The following is an 18,548-nucleotide window of genomic DNA, read 5'->3' as shown; positions in this document are numbered from 1 at the left end:
CGGGCCCTGTTGGGTTTCCTCAGGCCCTGTCGGGCTCCATCAAGCCCTGCCAGGCTTTGTCGAACCCTGTCGGGTTTGCTCGGGCCCTGTCGGGTTTGCTCGGGCCCTGTCGGGCTCCGTCGGGCCCTGTCTGGTTTCCTCGGGCTGTGTTGGGTTTCGTCGGGCCCTGTCGGGTTTGCTCGGGCCATGTCGGGCTCCATCGAGCCCTGTCAGGTTTGCTCGGGCCCTGTCGGGTTTGCTCGGGCCCTGTCGGGCTCCATCGGACTCTATCAGGCTTTGACGGGTCCTGTCGGGTTTGCTCAGGCCCTGTCGGGCCTTGTCAGCCCCTGTCGGGTTTGCTCGCGCCCTGTCGGGCTCCGTCGGGCCCTGTCAGGTTCTCTCGGGCCCTGTCAGGTTTGCTCGGGCCCTGTCAGGCTCCGTCAGGCCCTATCGGGTTTGCTCGAGCCCTGTCGGGCTCCGCCAGGCCCTGTCAGGTTTGCTCGGGCCCTGTCGGGCCTTGTCTGGCCCTGTCGGGTTTGCTCGGGACCTGTCGGGTTTGCCCGCGTCCTGTCGGGCTCCGTCGGGCCCTGTCAGATTCGCTCGGGCCCTGTCGGGTTTGCTCGGGCCCTGTCAGGCTCTGTCAGGCCCTGTCGGGCTTGCTCGTGCCCTGTCGGGCTCCGTCGGGCCCTGTCAGGTTTTGTCAGGCCCTGTCGGGATCCGTTGGGCCTTGTCGGGTTTGCTCGGGCCCTGTCGGGCTCCTTCGTGCCCTGTCAGGTTTGCTCGGGCCCTGTAGGGTTTGCTCGGGCCCTGTCAGGCTCCGTCGGGCCCTGTCGGGTTTCCTCGGGCCCTGTCGGGCTCCATCGAGCCCTGTCAGGCTTTGTCGAACCCTGTCGGGTTTGCTCAAGCCCTGTCGGGTTTGCTCGGGTCCTGTCAGGCTCTGTCAGGCTCTGTCGGGTTTGCTCGGGCCCTGTCAGGCTCCGTCGGGCCCTGTCGGATTCCCTCGGGCCCTCTCGGGTTCCGTCGGGCCCTCTCGGGTTCTGTCGGGCCCTGTCGGGTTTCCTCGGGCCCTGTCGGACTCTATCGAGCCCTGTCAGGCTCCGTCGGGCTCTTTCAAGTTTGCTCAGGCCCTGTCAGGCTCCGTCGGGCCCTGTCAGGCTTTCTCAGGTCCTGTCAGGTTTGCTCGGGCCCTGTCGGGCCTTGTCGGGCCCTGTCGGGTTTGCTCGGGCTCTGTCGGGCTCCAGCGTGCCCTGTCGGGTTTGCCCGGGCCCTGTCAGGCTCCATCAGGCCCTGTCGGGTTTGCTCGGGCCCTATCGGGCTCCGTCGGGCCCTGTCGGGTTTCCTCGGGCCCTGTCGGGCTCCATCGAGCCCTGTCAGGCTCCGTCGGGCCCTTTCGGGTTTGCTCGGGCCCTGTCGGGCTCCGTCGGGCCCTGTCGGATTTGCTCAGGCCCTGTCGGGCTCCATCGGGTCCTGTCAGGTTTGCTCGGGCCCTATCGGGCTCCTTCAGGCCCTGTCGGGTTTCCTCGGGCCCTGTCGGGCTCTGTTGGGCCCTGTCGGTTTGCTCGGGCCCTGTCGGGTTTTCTGAAGCCCTGTCAGGCTTCGTCGGACCCTGTCAAGTGTGCTCGGGCCCTGTCGGGCTCCGTCGAGCCCTGTCAGGTTTTCTCGGGCCTTGTCAGGCTCCGTCGGGCCCTGTCGGGTTTGCTCGGGCCCTGTCGGGTTTGTTCAGGCCCTGTCGGGTTCCGTCGGGCCCTGTCGGGTTTCCTCGGGCCCTGTCGGACTCCACTGAGCCCTGTCAGGCTTCGTCGGGCTCTTTCGGGTTTGCTCGGGCCCTGGCGGGCTCCGTCGGGCCCTGTCAGGCTTTGTCAGGACGTGTCAGGTTTGCTCGGGCCCTGTCGGGCCTTGTCGGGCCCTGTCGGGTTTGCTCGGGCTCTGTCGGGCTCCAGCGTGCCCTGTCGGGTTTGCCCGGCCCCTGTCAGGCTCCGTCAGGCCCTGTCGGGTTTGCTCGGGCCCTATCGGGCTCAATCAGGCCCTGTCGGGTTTCCTCGGGCCCTGTCTGGCTCCATCGAGCCCTGTCAGGCTCTGTCGGGCCCTTTCGGGTTTGCTCGGGCCCTGTCGGGCTCCGTCGGGCCCTGTCGGGTTTGCTCGGGCCCTGTCGGGCTCCTTCGGGCCCTGTCTGGTTTCCTCGGGCTCTGTCGGGCTCCGTCGAACCCTGTCGGGTTTGCTCGGGCCATGTCGGGTTTGCTGAAGCCCTGTCAGGCTTCGTCGGACCCTGTCGGGTTTGTTCGAGCCCTGTCGGGCTCCATCAGGCACTGTCGGGTTTGCTCGGGCCCTATCGGGCTCTGTCGGGCCCTGTCGGGTTTCCTCGGGCCCTGTCGGGCTCCATCGAGCCCTGTCAGGCTTCGTCAGGCCCTGTCGGGTTTGCTCGTGCCCTGTCGGGCTCCGTCGGGCCCTGTCAGGTTTTCTCAGGCCCTGTCGGGATCCGTTGGGCCTTGTCGGGTTTGCTCGGGCCCTGTCGGGCACCTTCGTGCCCTGTCAGGTTTGCTCGGGCCCTGTAGGGTTTGCTCGGGCCTTGTCAGGCTCCGTCGGGCCCTGTCGGGTTTCCTCGGGCCCTGTCGGGCTCCATCGAGCCCTGTCAGGCTTTTTCGAACCCTGTCGGGTTTGCTCAAGCCCTGTCGTGTTTGCTCGGGTCCTGTCGGGCTCTGTCAGGCTCTGTCGGGTTTGCTCGGGCCCTGTCAGGCTCCGTCGGGCCCTGTCGGATTCCCTCGGGCCCTCTCGGGTTCCGTCGGGCCCTCTCGGGTTCTGTCGGGCCCTGTCGGGTTTCCTCGGGCCCTGTCGGACTCTATCGAGCCCTGTCAGGCTCCGTCGGGCTCTTTCAAGTTTGCTCAGGCCCTGTCAGGCTCCGTCGGGCCCTGTCAGGCTTTGTCAGGTCCTGTCAGGTTTGCTCGGGCCCTGTCGGGCCTTGTCGGGCCCTGTCGGGTTTGCTCGGGCTCTGTCGGGCTCCAGCGTGCCCTGTCGGGTTTGCCCGGGCCCTGTCAGGCTCCATCAGGCCCTGTCGGGTTTGCTCGGGCCCTATCGGGCTCCGTCGGGCCCTGTCGGGTTTCCTCGGGCCCTGTCGGGCTCCATCGAGCCCTGTCAGGCTCCGTCGGGCCCTTTCGGGTTTGCTCGGGCCCTGTCGGGCTCCGTCGGGCCCTGTCGGATTTGCTCAGGCCCTGTCGGGCTCCATCGGGTCCTGTCGGGTTTGCTCGGGCCCTATCGGGCTCCTTCGGGCCCTGTCGGGTTTCCTCGAGCCCTGTCGGGCTCCGTTGGGCCCTGTCGGTTTGCTCGGGCCCTGTTGGGTTTTCTGAAGCCCTGTCAGGCTTCGTCGGACCCTGTCAAGTGTGCTCGGGCCCTGTCGGGCTCCGTCGAGCCCTGTCAGGTTTTCTCGGGCCTTGTCAGGCTCCGTCGGGCCCTGTCGGGTTTGCTCGGGCCCTGTCGGGTTTGTTCAGGCCCTGTCGGGTTCCGTCGGGCCCTGTCGGGTTTCCTCGAGCCCTGTCGGACTCCACTGAGCCCTGTCAGGCTCCGTCGGGCTCTTTCGGGTTTGCTCGGGCCCTGGCGGGCTCCGTCGGGCCCTGTCAGGCTTTGTCAGGACGTGTCAGGTTTGCTCGGGCCCTGTCGGGCCTTGTCGGGCCCTGTCGGGTTTGCTCGGGCTCTGTCGGGCTCCAGCGTGCCCTGTCGGGTTTGCCCGGCCCCTGTCAGGCTCCGTCAGGCCCTGTCGGGTTTGCTCGGGCCCTATCGGGCTCAATCAGGCCCTGTCGGGTTTCCTCGGGCCCTGTCTGGCTCCATCGAGCCCTGTCAGGCTCTGTCGGGCCCTTTCGGGTTTGCTCGGGCCCTGTCGGGCTCCGTCGGGCCCTGTCGGGTTTGCTCGGGCCCTGTCGGGCTCCGTCGGGCCCTGTCTGGTTTCCTCGGGCTCTGTCGGGCTCCGTCGAACCCTGTCGGGTTTGCTCGGGCAATGTCGGGTTTGCTGAAGCCCTGTCAGGCTTCGTCGGACCCTGTCGGGTTTGTTCGAGCCCTGTCGGGCGGCATCAGGCCCTGTCGGGTTTGCTCGGGCCCTATCGGACTCTGTCGGGCCCTGTCGGGTTTCCTCGGGCCCTGTCGGGCTCCATCGAGCCCTGTCAGGCTTCGTCGGGCCCTTTCGGTTTTGCTCGGGCCCTGTTGGGCTCCGTCGAGCCCTGTCGGGTTTGTTTGGGCTCTGTCAGGCTCCGTCGGGCCCTGTTGGGTTTGTTTGGGCTCTGTCAGGCTCCGTCGGGCCCTGTTGGGTTTCCTCAGGCCCTGTCGGGCTCCATCAAGCCCTGTCAGGCTTTGTCGAACCCTGTCGGGTTTGCTCGGGCCCTGTCGGGTTTGCTCGGGCCCTGTCGGGCTCCGTCGGGCCCTGTCTGGTTTCCTCGGGCTCTGTTGGGCTTCATCGGGCCCTGTCGGGTTTGCTCGGGCCATGTCGGGTTTGCTCGAGCCCTGTCGGGCTCCGTCGGGCCCTGTCGGGTTTCCTCGGGCCCTGTCGGGCTCCATCGAGCCCTGTCAGGCTTCGTCGGGCCCTTTCGGGTTTGCTCGGGCCCTGTTGGGCTCCGTCGAGCCCTGTCGGGTTTGTTTGGGCTCTGTCAGGCTCCGTCGGGCCCTGTTGGGTTTCCTCAGGCCCTGTCGGGCTCCATCAAGCCCTGTCAGGCTTTGTCGAACCCTGTCGGGTTTGCTCGGGCCCTGTCGGGTTTGCTCGGGCCCTGTCGGGCTCCGTCGGGCCCTGTCTGGTTTCCTCGGGCTGTGTTGGGCTTCGTCGGGCCCTGTCGGGTTTGCTCGGGCCATGTCGGGTTTGCTGAAGCCCTGTCAGGCTTCGTCGGACCCTGTCGGGTTTGCTCGAGCCCTGTCGGGCTCCGTCGGGCCCTGTCGGATTTCCTCGGGCCCTGTCGGGCTCCATCGAGCCCTGTCAGGCTTCGTCGAGCCCTTTCGGGTTTGCTCGGGCCCTGTCGGGCTCCGTCAGGCCCTGTCGGGTTTCCTCGGGCCCTGTCGGGCTCCATCGAGCCCTGTCAGGTTTGCTCGGGCCCTGTCGGGTTTGCTCGGGCCCTGTCGGGCTCCATCGGACCCTATCAGGCTTTGGCGGGTCCTGTCGGGTTTGCTCAGGCCCTGTCGGGCCTTGTCAGCCCCTGTCAGGTTTGCTCGCGCCCTGTCGGGCTCCGTCGGGCCCTGTCAGGTTCTCTCGGGCCCTGTCAGGTTTGCTCGGGCCCTGTCAGGCTCCGTCAGGCCCTATCGGGTTTGCTCGAGCCCTGTCGGGCTCCGTCAGGCCCTGTCAGGTTTGCTCGGGCCCTGTCGGGCCTTGTCAGGCCCTGTCGGGTTTGCTCGGGACCTGTTGGGTTTGCCCGCGTCCTGTCGGGCTCCGTCGGGCCCTGTCAGATTCGCTCGGGCCCTGTCGGGTTTGCTCGGGCCCTGTCAGGCTCCGTCAGGCCCTGTCGGGTTTGCTCGTGCCCTGTCGGGCTCCGTTGGGCCCTGTCAGGTTTGCTCAGGCCCTGTCGGGATCCGTTGGGCCTTGTCGGGTTTGCTCGGGCCCTGTCGGGCTCCTTCGTGCCCTGTCAGGTTTGCTCGGGCCCTGTCGGGTTTGCTCGGGCCCTGTCAGGCTCTGTCGGGCTCTGTCGGGTTTCCTCGGGCCCTGTCGGGCTCCATCGAGCCCTGTCAGGCTTTGTCGAACCCTGTCGGGTTTGCTCAAGCCATGTCGGGTTTGCTCGGGTCCTGTCGGGCTCTGTCGGGCCCTGTCGGGTTTGCTCGGGCCCTGTCAGGCTCCGTCGGGCCCTGTCGGATTTCCTCGGGCCCTCTCGGGTTCCGTCGGGCCCTCTCGGGTTCCGTCCGGCCCTGTCGGGTTTCCTCGGGCCCTGTCGGACTCTATCGAGCCCTGTCAGGCTCCGTCGGGCTCTTTCGGGTTTGCTCAGGCCCTGTCGGGCTCCATCGGGCCCTGTCAGGCTTTGTCAGGTCCTGTCAGGTTTGCTCGGGCCCTGTCGGGCCTTGTCGGGCCCTGTCGGGTTTGCTCGGGCTCTGTCGGGCTCCAGCGTGCCCTGTCGGGTTTGCCCGGCCCCTGTCAGGCTCCGTCAGGCCCTGTCGGGTTTGCTCGGGTTCTATCGGGCTCAATCAGGCCCTGTCGGGTTTCCTCGGGCCCTGTCTGGCTCCATCGAGCCCTGTCAGGCTCTGTCGGGCCCTTTCGGGTTTGCTCGGGCCCTGTCGGGCTCCGTCGGGCCCTGTCGGGTTTGCTCGGGCCCTGTCGGGCTCCGTCGGGCCCTGTCTGGTTTCCTCGGGCTCTGTCGGGCTCCGTCGAACCCTGTCGGGTTTGCTCGGGCCATGTCGGGTTTGCTGAAGCCCTGTCAGGCTTCGTCGGACCCTGTCGGGTTTGTTTGAGCCCTGTCGGGTTTGCTCGGGCCCTGTCGGGCTCCGTCAGGCCCTGTCGGGTTTGCTCGGGCCCTATCGGGCTCCGTCGAGCCCTGTCGGCTTTCCTCGGGCCCTGTCGGGATCCATCGAGCCCTGTCATGCTCCGTCGGGCCCTTTCGGGTTTCCTCGGGCCCTGTCGGGCTCCGTCAGGCCCTGTCGGGTTTCCTCGGGCCCTGTCTGGCTCCATCGAGCCCTGTCAGGCTCTGTCGGGCCCTTTCGGGTTTGCTCGGGCCCTGTCGGGCTCCGTCGGGCCCTGTCGGGTTTGCTCGGGCCCTGTCGGGCTCCGTCGGGCCCTGTCTGGTTTCCTCGGGCTCTGTCGGGCTCCGTCGAACCCTGTCGGGTTTGCTCGGGCCATGTCGGGTTTGCTGAAGCCCTGTCAGGCTTCGTCGGACCCTGTCGGGTTTGTTCGAGCCCTGTCGGGTTTGCTCGGGCCCTGTCGGGCTCCGTCAGGCCCTGTCGGGTTTGCTCGGGCCCTATCGGGCTCCGTCGAGCCCTGTCGGGTTTCCTCAGGCCCTGTCGGGCTCCATCGAGCCCTGTCAGGCTCCGTCGGGCCCTTTCGGGTTTGCTCGGGCCCTGTCGGGCTCCGTCGGGCCCTGTCAGGTTTGCTCGGGCCCTGTCGGGTTTGCTCGGGCCCTGTCAGGCTCCGTCAGGCCCTGTCGGGTTTGCTCGGGCCCTATCGGGCTCAATCAGGCCCTGTCGGGTTTCCTCGGGCCCTGTCTGGCTCCATCGAGCCCTGTCAGGCTCTGTCGGGCCCTTTCGGGTTTGCTCGGGCCCTGTCGGGCTCCGTCGGGCCCTGTCGGGTTTGCTCGGGCCCTGTCGGGCTCCGTCGGGCCCTGTCTGGTTTCCTCGGGCTCTGTCGGGCTCCGTCGAACCCTGTCGGGTTTGCTCGGGCCATGTCGGGTTTGCTGAAGCCCTGTCAGGCTTCGTCGGACCCTGTCGGGTTTGTTCGAGCCCTGTCGGGCTCCATCAGGCCCTGTCGGGTTTGCTCAGGCCCTATCGGGCTCTGTCGGGCCCTGTCGGGTTTCCTCGGGCCCTGTCGGGCTCCATCGAGCCCTGTCAGGCTTCGTCGGGCCCTTTCGGGTTTGCTCGGGCCCTGTTGGGCTCCGTCAGGCCCTGTCGGGTTTACTCGGGCCCTATCGGGCTCCGTCGAGCCCTGTCGGGTTTGTTCGGGCTCTGTCAGGCTCCGTCGGGCCCTGTTGGGTTTCCTCAGGCCCTGTCGGGCTCCATCAAGCCCTGTCAGGCTTTGTCGAACCCTGTCGGGTTTGCTCGGGCCCTGTCGGGTTTGCTCGGGCCCTGTTGGGCTCCGTCGGGCCCTGTCTGGTTTCCTCGGGCCGTGTTGGGCTTCGTCGGGCCCTGTCGGGTTTGCTCGGGCCATGTCGGGTTTGCTGAAGCCCTGTCAGGCTTCGTCGGACCCTTTCGGGTTTGCTCGAGCCCTGTCGGGCTCCATCGGGCCCTGTCGGGTTTGCTCGGGCCCTATCGGGCTCCGTCGGGCCCTGTCGGGTTTCCTCGGGCCCTGTCGGGCTCCATCGAGCCCTGTCAGGCTTCATCGGGCCCTTTCGGGTTTGCTCGGGCCCTGTCGGGCTCCGTCAGGCCCTGTCGGGTTTCCTCGGGCCCTGTCGGGCTCCATCGAGCCCTGTCAGGTTTGCTCGGGCCCTGTCGGGTTTGCTCGGGCCCTGTCGGGCTCCATCGGACCCTATCAGGCTTTGGCGGGTCCTGTCGGGTTTGCTCAGGCCCTGTCGGGCCTTGTCAGCCCCTGTCAGGTTTGCTCGCGCCCTGTCGGGCTCCGTCGGGCCCTGTCAGGTTCTCTCGGGCCCTGTCGGGCCTTGTCAGGCCCTGTCGGGTTTGCTCGGGACCTGTCGTGTTTGCCCGCGTCCTGTTGGGCTCCGTCGGGCCCTGTCAGATTCGCTCGGGCCCTGTCGGGTTTGCTCGGGCCCTGTCAGGCTCCGTTAGGCCCTGTCGGGTTTGCTCGTGCCCTGTCGGGCTCCGTTGGGCCCTGTCAGGTTTGCTCGGGCCCTGTCGGGATCCGTTGGGCCTTGTCGGGTTTGCTCGGGCCCTGTCGGGCTCCTTCGTGCCCTGTCAGGTTTGCTCGGGCCCTGTCGGGTTTGCTCGGGCCCTGTCAGGCTCTGTCGGGCTCTGTCGGGTTTCCTCGGGCCCTGTCGGGCTCCATCGAGCCCTGTCAGGCTTTGTCGAACCCTGTCGGGTTTGCTCAAGCCATGTCGGGTTTGCTCGGGTCCTGTCGGGCTCTGTCGGGCCCTGTCGGGTTTGCTCGGGCCCTGTCAGGCTCCGTCGGGCCCTGTCGGATTTCCTCGGGCCCTCTCGGGTTCCGTCGGGCCCTCTCGGGTTCCGTCCGGCCCTGTCGGGTTTCCTCGGGCCCTGTCGGACTCTATCGAGCCCTGTCAGGCTCCGTCGGGCTCTTTCGGGTTTTCTCAGGCCCTGTCGGGCTCCATCGGGCCCTGTCAGGCTTTGTCAGGTCCTGTCAGGTTTGCTCGGGCCCTGTCGGGCCTTGTCGAGCCCTGTTGGGTTTGCTCGGGCTCTGTCGGGCTCCAGCGTGCCCTGTCGGGTTTGCCCGGGCCCTGTCAGGCTCCATCAGGCCCTGTCGGGTTTGCTCGGGCCCTATCGGGCTCCGTGGGGCCCTGTCGGGTTTCCTCGGGCCCTGTCGGGCTCCATCAAGCCCTGTCAGGCTCCGTCGGGCCCTTTCGGGTTTGCTCGGGCCCTGTCGGGCTCCGTCGGGCCCTGTCGGGTTTCCTCGGGCCCTGTCGGGTTTGCTCGAGCCCTGTCGGGCTCCATCGGGTCCTGTCGGGTTTGCTCAGGCCCTATCGGGCTCCGTCGGGCCCTGTCGGGTTTCCTCGGGCCCTGTCGGGCTCCATCGAGCCCTGTCAGGCTTCATTGGGCCCTTTCGGGTTTTCTCGGGCCCTGTCGGGCTCCGTCAGGCCCTGTCGGGTTTGCTCGGGCCCTATCGGGCTCCGTCGAGCCCTGTCGGGTTTCCTCGGGCCCTGTCGGGCTCCATCGAGCCCTGTCAGGCTCCGTCGGGCCCTTTCGGGTTTGCTCGGGCCCTGTCGGGCTCCGTCGGGCCCTGTCGGGTTTGCTAGGGCCCTGTCGGGCTCCGTCGGGCCCTGTCAGGCTTTGTCTAACCCTGTCGGGTTTGCTCGGGCCCTGTCGCGTTTGCTCGGGCCCTGTCGGGCTCTGTCGGGCCCTGTCTGGTTTCCTCGGGCCCTGTCGCGTTTGCTCGGGCCCTGTCGGGCTCTGTCGGGCCCTGTCTGGTTTCCTCGGGCCCTGTCGGGCTCCGTCGGGCCCTGTCGGATTTGCTCGGGCACTGTCAAGTTTGCTGAAGCCCTGTCAGGCTTCGTCGGACCCTGTCGGGTTTGCTCGAGCCCTGTCGGGCTCCGTCGTGCCCTGTCCGGTTTGCTCGGGCCCTGTCAGGCTCCGTCGCGCCCTGTCGGGTTTCCTCGGGCCCTGTCGGGCTCCATCGAGCCCTGTCAGGTTTGCTCGGGCCCTGTCGGGTTTGCTCTGGCCCTGTCGGGCTCCATCGGACCCTATCAGGCTTTGGCGGGTCCTGTCGGGTTTGCTCAGGCCCTGTCGGGCCTTGTCAGCCCCTGTCAGGTTTGCTCGCGCCCTGTCGGGCTCCATCGGGCCCTGTCAGGTTTGCTCAGGCCCTGTCGGGATCCGTTGGGCCCTGTTGGGTTTGCTCGGGCCCTGTCGGGCTCCTTCGTGCCCTGTCAGGTTTGCTCGGGCCCTGTCGGGTTTGCTCGGGCCCTGTCAGGCTCCGTCGAGCTTTGTCAGGTTTGCTCGGGCCCTTTCGGGTTTGCTCGGGCCCTGTCAGGCTCCGTCGAGCCCTGTCGGGTTTGCTCGGGCCCTGTCAGGCTCCGTCAGGCCCTGTCTGGTTTGCTCGTGCCCTGTCGGGCTCCATCGGGCCCTGTCAGGTTTGCTTGGGCACTGTCGGGCTCTGTCGGGCCCTGTCGGGTTTCCTTGGGCCCTGTCAGGCTCCATCGAGCCCTGTCAGGCTTTGTCGAACCCTGTCGGGTTTTCTCAGGCCCTGTCGGGTTTGCTCGGGCCCTGTCGGGCTCTGTCGGGCCCTGTCTGGTTTCCTCGGGCCCTGTCGGGCTCCGTTGGGCCCTGGCGGTTTGCTCGGGCCCTGTCGGGTTTTCTGAAGCCCTGTCAGGCTTTGTCGGACCCTGTCGAGTGTGCTCGGGCCCTGTCGGGCTCCGTCGAGCCCTGTCAGGTTTTCTCGGGCCTTGTCAGGCTTTGTCGGGCTCTGTCGGGTTTGCTCGGGCCCTGTCGGGTTTGCTCAGGCCCTGTCGGGTTCCGTCGGGCCCTGTCGGGTTTCCTCGGGCCCTGTCGGACTCCACTGAGCCCTGTCAGGCTCCGTCGGGCTCTTTCGGGTTTGCTCGGGCCCTGCCGGGCTCCGTCGGGCCCTGTCAGGCTTTGTCAGGACGTGTCAGGTTTGCTCGGGCCCTGTCGGGCCTTGTCTGGCCCTGTCGGGTTTGCTCGGGCTCTGTCGGGCTCCAGCGTGCCCTGTCGGGTTTGCCCGGGCCCTGTCAGGCTCCGTCAGGCCCTGTCGGGTTTGCTCGGGCCCTATCGGGCTCAATCAGGCCCTGTCGGGTTTCCTCGGGCCCTGTCGGGCTCCATCGAGCCCTGTCAGGCTCCGTCGGGCCCTTTCGGGTTTGCTCGGGCCCTGTCGGGCTCCGTCGGGCCCTGTCGGGTTTGCTCGGGCCCTGTCGGGCTCCGTCGGGCCCTGTCTGGTTTCCTCGGGCTCTGTTGGGCTCAGTCGGGCCCTGTCGGGTTTGCTCGGGCCATGTCGGGTTTGCTGAAGCCCTGTCAGGCTTCGTCGGACACTGTCGGGTTTGCTCGAGCCCTGTCGGGCTCCATCGGGCCCTGTCGGGTTTGCTCGGGCCTTATCGGGCTCCGTCGGGCCCTGTCGGGTTTCCTCGGGCCCTGTCAGGCTCCATCGAGCCCTGTCAGGCTTCGTCGGGCCCTTTCGGGTTTCCTCGGGCCCTGTCGGGCTCCGTCAGGCCCTGTCGGGTTTCCTCGGGCCCTGTCGGGCTCCATCGAGCCCTGTCCGGCTTCGTCGGGCCCTTTCGGGTTTGCTCGGGCTCTGTCAGGCTCCGTCGGGCCCTGTCGGGTTTCCTCGGGCTCTGTCGGGCTCCATCAAGCCCTGTCAGGCTTTGTCGAACCCTGTCGGGTTTGCTCGGGCCCTGTCGGGTTTGCTCGGGTCCTGTCGGGCTCTGTCGGGCCCTGTCTGGTTTCCTCGGGCCCTGTCGGGCTCCGTCGGGCCTTGTCGGATTTGCTCGGGCCCTGTCGGGTTTGCTGAAGCCCTGTCAGGCTTCGTCGAACCCTGTCGGGTTTGCTCGGGCCCTGTCAGGCTCCGACAAACCCTGTCGGGTTTGCTCGGGCCCTGTCGGGCTCCATCGGACTCTATCAGGCTTTGGCGGGTCCTGTCGGGTTTGCTCAGGCCCTGTCGGGCCTTGTCAGCCCCTGTCGGGTTTGCTCGTGCCCTGTCGGGCTCCGTCGGGCCCTGTCAGGTTCTCTTGGGCCCTGTCAGGTTTGCTCGGGCCCTGTCAGGCTCCGTCAGGCCCTATCGGGTTTGCTCGAGCCCTGTCGGGCTCCGTCAGGCCCTGTCAGGTTTGCTCGGGCCCTGTCGGGCCTTGTCAGGCCCTGTCGGGTTTGCTCGGGACCTGTCGGGTTTGCCCGCGTCCTGTCGGGCTCCGTCGGGCCCTGTCAGATTCGCTCGGGCCCTGTTGGGTTTGCTCGGGCCCTGTCAGGCTCTGTCAGGCCCTGTCGGGTTTGCTCGTGCCCTGTCGGGCTCCGTCGGGCCCTGTCAGGTTTTCTCAGGCCCTGTCGGGATCCGTTGGGCCTTGTCGGGATTGCTGATTGCTCGGGCCCTGTCGGGCTCCTTCGTGCCCTGTCAGGTTTGCTCGGGCCCTGTCGGGTTTGCTCGGGCCCTGTCAGGCTCCGTCGGGCCCTGTCGGGTTTCCTCGGGCCCTGTCGGGCTCCATCGAGCCCTGTCAGGCTTTGTCGAATCCTGTCGCGTTTGCTCGGGCTCTGTCGGGTTTGCTCGGATCCTGTCGGGCTCTGTCGGGCCCTGTCGGGTTTGCTCGGGCCCTGTCAGGCTCCGTCGGGCCCTGTCGGATTCCCTCGGGCCCTCTCGGGTTCCGTCGGGCCCTCTCGGGTTCTGTCGGGCCCTGTCGGGTTTCCTCGGGCCCTGTCGGACTCTATCGAGCCCTGTCAGGCTCCGTCGGGCTCTTTCGGGTTTGCTCAGGCCCTGTCAGGCTCCGTCGGGCCCTGTCAGGCTTTGTCAGGTCCTGTCAGGTTTGCTCGGGCCCTGTCGGGCCTTGTCGGGCCCTGTCGGGTTTGCTCGGGCTCTGTCAGGCTCCAGCGTGCCCTGTCGGGTTTGCCCGGGCCCTGTCAGGCTCCATCAGGCCCTGTCAGGTTTGCTCGGGCCCTATCGGGCTCCGTCGGGCCCTGTCGGGTTTCCTCGGGCCCTGTCGGGCTCCATCGAGCCCTGTCAGGCTCCGTCGGGCCCTTTCGGATTTGCTCGGGCCCTGTCGGGCTCCGTCGGGCCCTGTCGGATTTGCTCAGGCCCTGTCGGGCTCCATCGGGTCCTGTCGGGTTTGCTCGGGCCCTATCGGGATCCTTCGGGCCCTGTCGGGTTTCCTCGGGCCCTGTCGGGCTCTGTTGGGCCCTGTTGGTTTGCTCGGGCCCTGTCGGGTATTCTGAAGCCCTGTCAGGCTTCGTCGGACCCTGTCAAGTGTGCTCGGGCCCTGTCGCGCTCCGTCGAGCCCTGTCAGGTTTTCTCGGGCCTTGTCAGGCTCCATCGGGCCCTGTCGGGTTTGCTCGGGCCCTGTCGGGTTTGCTCAGGCCCTGTCGGGTTCCGTCGGGCCCTGTCGGGTTTCCTCGGGCCCTGTCGGACTCCACTGAGCCCTTTCAGGCTCCGTCGGGCCCTGTCGGGTTTGCTCGGGCCCTGTCAGGCTCCTTCGGGCCCTGTCGGGTTTCCTCGGGCCCTGTCGGGCTCCATCGAGCCCTGTCAGGCTTTGTTGAACCCTGTCGGGTTTGCTCAGGCCCTGTCGGGTTCCGTCGGGCCCTGTCGGGTTTGCTCGGGCCCTGTCAGGCTCCGTCGGGCCCTGTCGGATTCCCTCGGGCCCTCTCGGGTTCCGTCGGGCCCTCTCGGGTTCTGTCGGGCCCTGTCGGGTTTCCTCGGGCCCTGTCGGACTCTATCGAGCCCTGTCAGGCTCCGTCGGGCTCTTTCGGGTTTGCTCAGGCCCTGTCAGGCTCCGTCGGGCCCTGTCAGGCTTTGTCAGGTCCTGTCAGGTTTGCTCAGGCCCTGTCGGGCCTTGTCGGGCCCTGTCGGGTTTGCTCGGGCTCTGTCGGGCTCCAGCGTGCCCTGTCGGGTTTGCCCGGGCCCTGTCAGGCTCCATCAGGCCCTGTCAGGTTTGCTCGGGCCCTATCGGGCTCCGTCGGGCCCTGTCGGGTTTCCTCGGGCCCTGTCGGGCTCCATCGAGCCCTGTCAGGCTCCGTCGGGCCCTTTCGGGTTTGCTCGGGCCCTGTCGGGCTCCGTCGGGCCCTGTCGGATTTGCTCAGGCCCTGTCGGGCTTCATTGGGTCCTGTCGGGTTTGCTCGGGCCCTATCGGGATCCTTCGGGCCCTGTCGGGTTTCCTCGGGCCCTGTCGGGCTCTGTTGGGCCCTGTTGGTTTGCTCGGGCCCTGTCAGGTATTCTGAAACCCTGTCAGGCTTCGTCGGACCCTGTCAAGTGTGCTCGGGCCCTGTCGCGCTCCGTCGAGCCCTGTCAGGTTTTCTCGGGCCTTGTCAGGCTCCATCGGGCCCTGTCGGGTTTGCTCGGGCCCTGTCGGGTTTGCTCAGGCCCTGTCGGGTTCCGTCGGGCCCTGTCGGGTTTCCTCGGGCCCTGTCGGACTCCACTGAGCCCTTTCAGGCTCCGTCGGGCCCTGTCGGGTTTGCTCGGGCCCTGTCAGGCTCCTTCGGGCCCTGTCGGGTTTCCTCGGGCCCTGTCGGGCTCCATCGAGCCCTGTCAGGCTTTGTCGAACCCTGTCGGGTTTGCTCAGGCCCTGTCGGGTTCCGTCGGGCCCTGTCGGGTTTCCTCGGGCCCTGTCGGACTCCACTGAGCCCTGTCAGGCTCCGTCGGGCTCTTTCGGGTTTGCTCGGGCCCTGCCGGGCTCCGTCGGGCCCTGTCAGGCTTTGTCAGGACGTGTCAGGTTTGCTCGGGCCCTGTCGGGCCTTGTCGGGCCCTGTCGGGTTTGCTCGGGCTCTGTCGGGCTCCAGCGTGCCCTGTCGGGTTTGCCCGGGCCCTGTCAGGCTCCGTCAGGCCCTGTCGGGTTTGCTCGGGCCCTATCGGGCTCAATCAGGCCCTGTCGGGTTTCCTCGGGCCCTGTCGGGCTCCATCGAGCCCTGTCAGGCTCCGTCGGGCCCTTTCGGGTTTGCTCGGGCCCTGTCGGGCTCCGTCGGGCCCTGTCGGGTTTGCTCGGGCCCTGTCGGGCTCCGTCGGGCCCTGTCTGGTTTCCTCGGGCTCTGTTGGGCTCCGTCGGGCCCTGTCGGGTTTGCTCGGGCCATGTCGGGTTTGCTGAAGCCCTGTCAGGCTTCGTCGGACACTGTCGGGTTTGCTCGAGCCCTGTCGGGCTCCATCGGGCCCTGTCGGGTTTGCTCGGGCCTTATCGGCTCCGTCGGGCCCTGTCGGGTTTCCTCGGGCCCTGTCAGGCTCCATCGAGCCCTGTCAGGCTTCGTCGGGCCCTTTTGGGTTTCCTCAGGCCCTGTCGGGCTCCGTCAGGCCCTGTCGGGTTTCCTCGGGCCCTGTCGGGCTCCATCGAGCCCTGTCCGGCTTCATCGGGCCCTTTCGGGTTTGCTCGGGCTCTGTCAGGCTCCGTCGGGCCCTGTCGGGTTTCCTCGGGCCCTGTCGGGCTCCATCAAGCCCTGCCAGGCTTTGTCGAACCCTGTCGGGTTTGCTCGGGCCCTGTCGGGTTTGCTCGGGCCCTGTCGGGCTCTGTCGGGCCCTGTCTCGTTTCCTCGGGCCCTGTCGGGCTCCGTCGGGCCCTGTCGGATTTGCTCGGGCCCTGTCGGGTTTGCTGAAGCCCTGTAGGGTTCGTCGAACCCTGTCGGGTTTGCTCGGGCCATGTCGGGCTCCGACAAACCCTGTCGGGTTTGCTCGGGCCCTGTCGGGCTCCATCGGACTCTATCAGGCTTTGGCGGGTCCTGTCGGGTTTGCTCAGGCCCTGTCGGGCCTTGTCAGCCCCTGTCGGGTTTGCTCGCGCCCTGTCGGGCTCCGTCGGGCCCTGACAGGTTCTCTCGGGCCCTGTCAGGTTTGCTCGGGCCCTGTCAGGCTCCGTCAGGCCCTATCGGGTTTGCTCGAGCCCTGTCGGGCTCCGTCAGGCCCTGTCAGGTTTGCTCGGGCCCTGTCGGGCCTTGTCAGGCCCTGTCAGGTTTGCTCGGGACCTGTCGGGTTTGCCCGCGTCCTGTCGGGCTCCGTCGGGCCCTGTCAGATTCGCTCGGGCCCTGTTGGGTTTGCTCGGGCCCTGTCAGGCTCTGTCAGGCCCTGTCGGGTTTGCTCGTGCCCTGTCGGGCTCCGTCGGGCCCTGTCAGGTTTTCTCAGGCCCTGTCGGGATCCGTTGGGCCTTGTCGGGATTGCTCGGGCCCTGTCGGGCTCCTTCGTGCCCTGTCAGGTTTGCTCGGGCCCTGTCGGGTTTGCTCGGGCCCTGTCAGGCTCCGTCGGGCCTTGTCGGGTTTCCTCGGGCCCTGTCGGGCTCCATCGAGCCCTGTCAGGCTTTGTCGAATCCTGTCGCGTTTGCTCGGGCTCTGTCGGGTTTGCTCGGATCCTGTCGGGCTCTGTCGGGCCCTGTCGGGTTTGCTCGGGCCCTGTCAGGCTCCGTCGGGCCCTGTCGGATTCCCTCGGGCCCTCTCGGGTTCCGTCGGGCCCTCTCGGGTTCTGTCGGGCCCTGTCGGGTTTCCTCGGGCCCTGTCGGACTCTATCGAGCCCTGTCAGGCTCCGTCGGGCTCTTTCGGGTTTGCTCAGGCCCTGTCAGGCTCCGTCGGGCCCTGTCAGGCTTTGTCAGGTCCTGTCAGGTTTGCTCGGGCCCTGTCGGGCCTTGTCGGGCCCTGTCGGGTTTGCTCGGGCTCTGTCAGGCTCCAGCGTGCCCTGTCGGGTTTGCCCGGGCCCTGTCAGGCTCCATCAGGCCCTGTCAGGTTTGCTCGGGCCCTATCGGGCTCCGTCGGGCCCTGTCGGGTTTCCTCGGGCCCTGTCGGGCTCCATCGAGCCCTGTCAGGCTCCGTCGGGCCCTTTCGGATTTGCTCGGGCCCTGTCGGGCTCCGTCGGGCCCTGTCGGATTTGCTCAGGCCCTGTCGGGCTCCATCGGGTCCTGTCGGGTTTGCTCGGGCCCTATCGGGATCCTTCGGGCCCTGTCGGGTTTCCTCGGGCCCTGTCGGGCTCTGTTGGGCCCTGTTGGTTTGCTCGGGCCCTGTCGGGTATTCTGAAGCCCTGTCAGGCTTCGTCGGACCCTGTCAAGTGTGCTCGGGCCCTGTCGCGCTCCGTCGAGCCCTGTCAGGTTTTCTCGGGCCTTGTCAGGCTCCATCGGGCCCTGTCGGGTTTGCTCGGGCCCTGTCGGGTTTGCTCAGGCCCTGTCGGGTTCCGTCGGGCCCTGTCGGGTTTCCTCGGGCCCTGTCGGACTCCACTGAGCCCTTTCAGGCTCCGTCGGGCCCTGTCGGGTTTGCTCGGGCCCTGTCAGGCTCCTTCGGGCCCTGTCGGGTTTCCTCGGGCCCTGTCGGGCTCCATCGAGCCCTGTCAGGCTTTGTTGAACCCTGTCGGGTTTGCTCAGGCCCTGTCGGGTTCCGTCGGGCCCTGTCGGGTTTGCTCGGGCCCTGTCAGGCTCCGTCGGGCCCTGTCGGATTCCCTCGGGCCCTCTCGGGTTCCGTCGGGCCCTCTCGGGTTCTGTCGGGCCCTGTCGGGTTTCCTCGGGCCCTGTCGGACTCTATCGAGCCCTGTCAGGCTCCGTCGGGCTCTTTCGGGTTTGCTCAGGCCCTGTCAGGCTCCGTCGGGCCCTGTCAGGCTTTGTCAGGTCCTGTCAGGTTTGCTCGGGCCCTGTCGGGCCTTGTCGGGCCCTGTCGGGTTTGCTCGGGCTCTGTCGGGCTCCAGCGTGCCCTGTCGGGTTTGCCCGGGCCCTGTCAGGCTCCATCAGGCCCTGTCAGGTTTGCTCGGGCCCTATCGGGCTCCGTCGGGCCCTGTCGGGTTTCCTCGGGCCCTGTCGGGCTCCATCGAGCCCTGTCAGGCTCCGTCGGGCCCTTTCGGGTTTGCTCGGGCCCTGTCGGGCTCCGTCGGGCCCTGTCGCATTTGCTCAGGCCCTGTCGGGCTTCATTGGGTCCTGTCGGGTTTGCTCGGGCCCTATCGGGATCCTTCGGGCCCTGTCGGGTTTCCTCGGGCCCTGTCGGGCTCTGTTGGGCCCTGTTGGTTTGCTCGGGCCCTGTCAGGTATTCTGAAGCCCTGTCAGGCTTCGTCGGACCCTGTCAAGTGTGCTCGGGCCCTGTCGCGCTCCGTCGAGCCCTGTCAGGTTTTCTCGGGCCTTGTCAGGCTCCATCGGGCCCTGTCGGGTTTGCTCGGGCCCTGTCGGGTTTGCTCAGGCCCTGTCGGGTTCCGTCGGGCCCTGTCGGGTTTCCTCGGGCCCTGTCGGACTCCACTGAGCCCTTTCAGGCTCCGTCGGGCCCTGTCGGGTTTGCTCGGGCCCTGTCAGGCTCCTTCGGGCCCTGTCGGGTTTCCTCGGGCCCTGTCGGGCTCCATCGAGCCCTGTCAGGCTTTGTCGAACCCTGTCGGGTTTGCTCAGGCCCTGTCGGGTTCCGTCGGGCCCTGTCGGGTTTCCTCGGGCCCTGTCGGACTCCACTGAGCCCTGTCAGGCTCCGTCGGGCTCTTTCGGGTTTGCTCGGGCCCTGCCGGGCTCCGTCGGGCCCTGTCAGGCTTTGTCAGGACGTGTCAGGTTTGCTCGGGCCCTGTCGGGCCTTGTCGGGCCCTGTCGGGTTTGCTCGGGCTCTGTCGGGCTCCAGCGTGCCCTGTCGGGTTTGCCCGGGCCCTGTCAGGCTCCGTCAGGCCCTGTCGGGTTTGCTCGGGCCCTATCGGGCTCAATCAGGCCCTGTCGGGTTTCCTCGGGCCCTGT

The 18,548-nt window shown here is 67.8% G+C and overlaps 2 long non-coding RNA genes across 3 annotated transcripts in view; one reads left to right on the top strand and one right to left on the bottom strand.

Annotated features, from left to right (window-relative positions):
- Positions 1 to 18,548, top strand: part of LOC139826090 (uncharacterized) — a 567,662-nt gene that overhangs the window by 308,566 nt on the left and 240,548 nt on the right. The gene's annotated exons all lie outside the window — the stretch shown is intronic.
- Positions 1 to 18,548, bottom strand: part of LOC139826093 (uncharacterized) — a 370,736-nt gene that overhangs the window by 296,433 nt on the left and 55,755 nt on the right. The gene's annotated exons all lie outside the window — the stretch shown is intronic.

This window comes from Patagioenas fasciata, chromosome 34 (genome assembly GCF_037038585.1).
Source record: "Patagioenas fasciata isolate bPatFas1 chromosome 34, bPatFas1.hap1, whole genome shotgun sequence".
Classification (NCBI taxonomy): domain Eukaryota; kingdom Metazoa; phylum Chordata; class Aves; order Columbiformes; family Columbidae; genus Patagioenas; species Patagioenas fasciata.
Note: the sequence above shows the minus strand (reverse complement) of the source record. Positions and strands in the feature narration are given on the sequence as shown.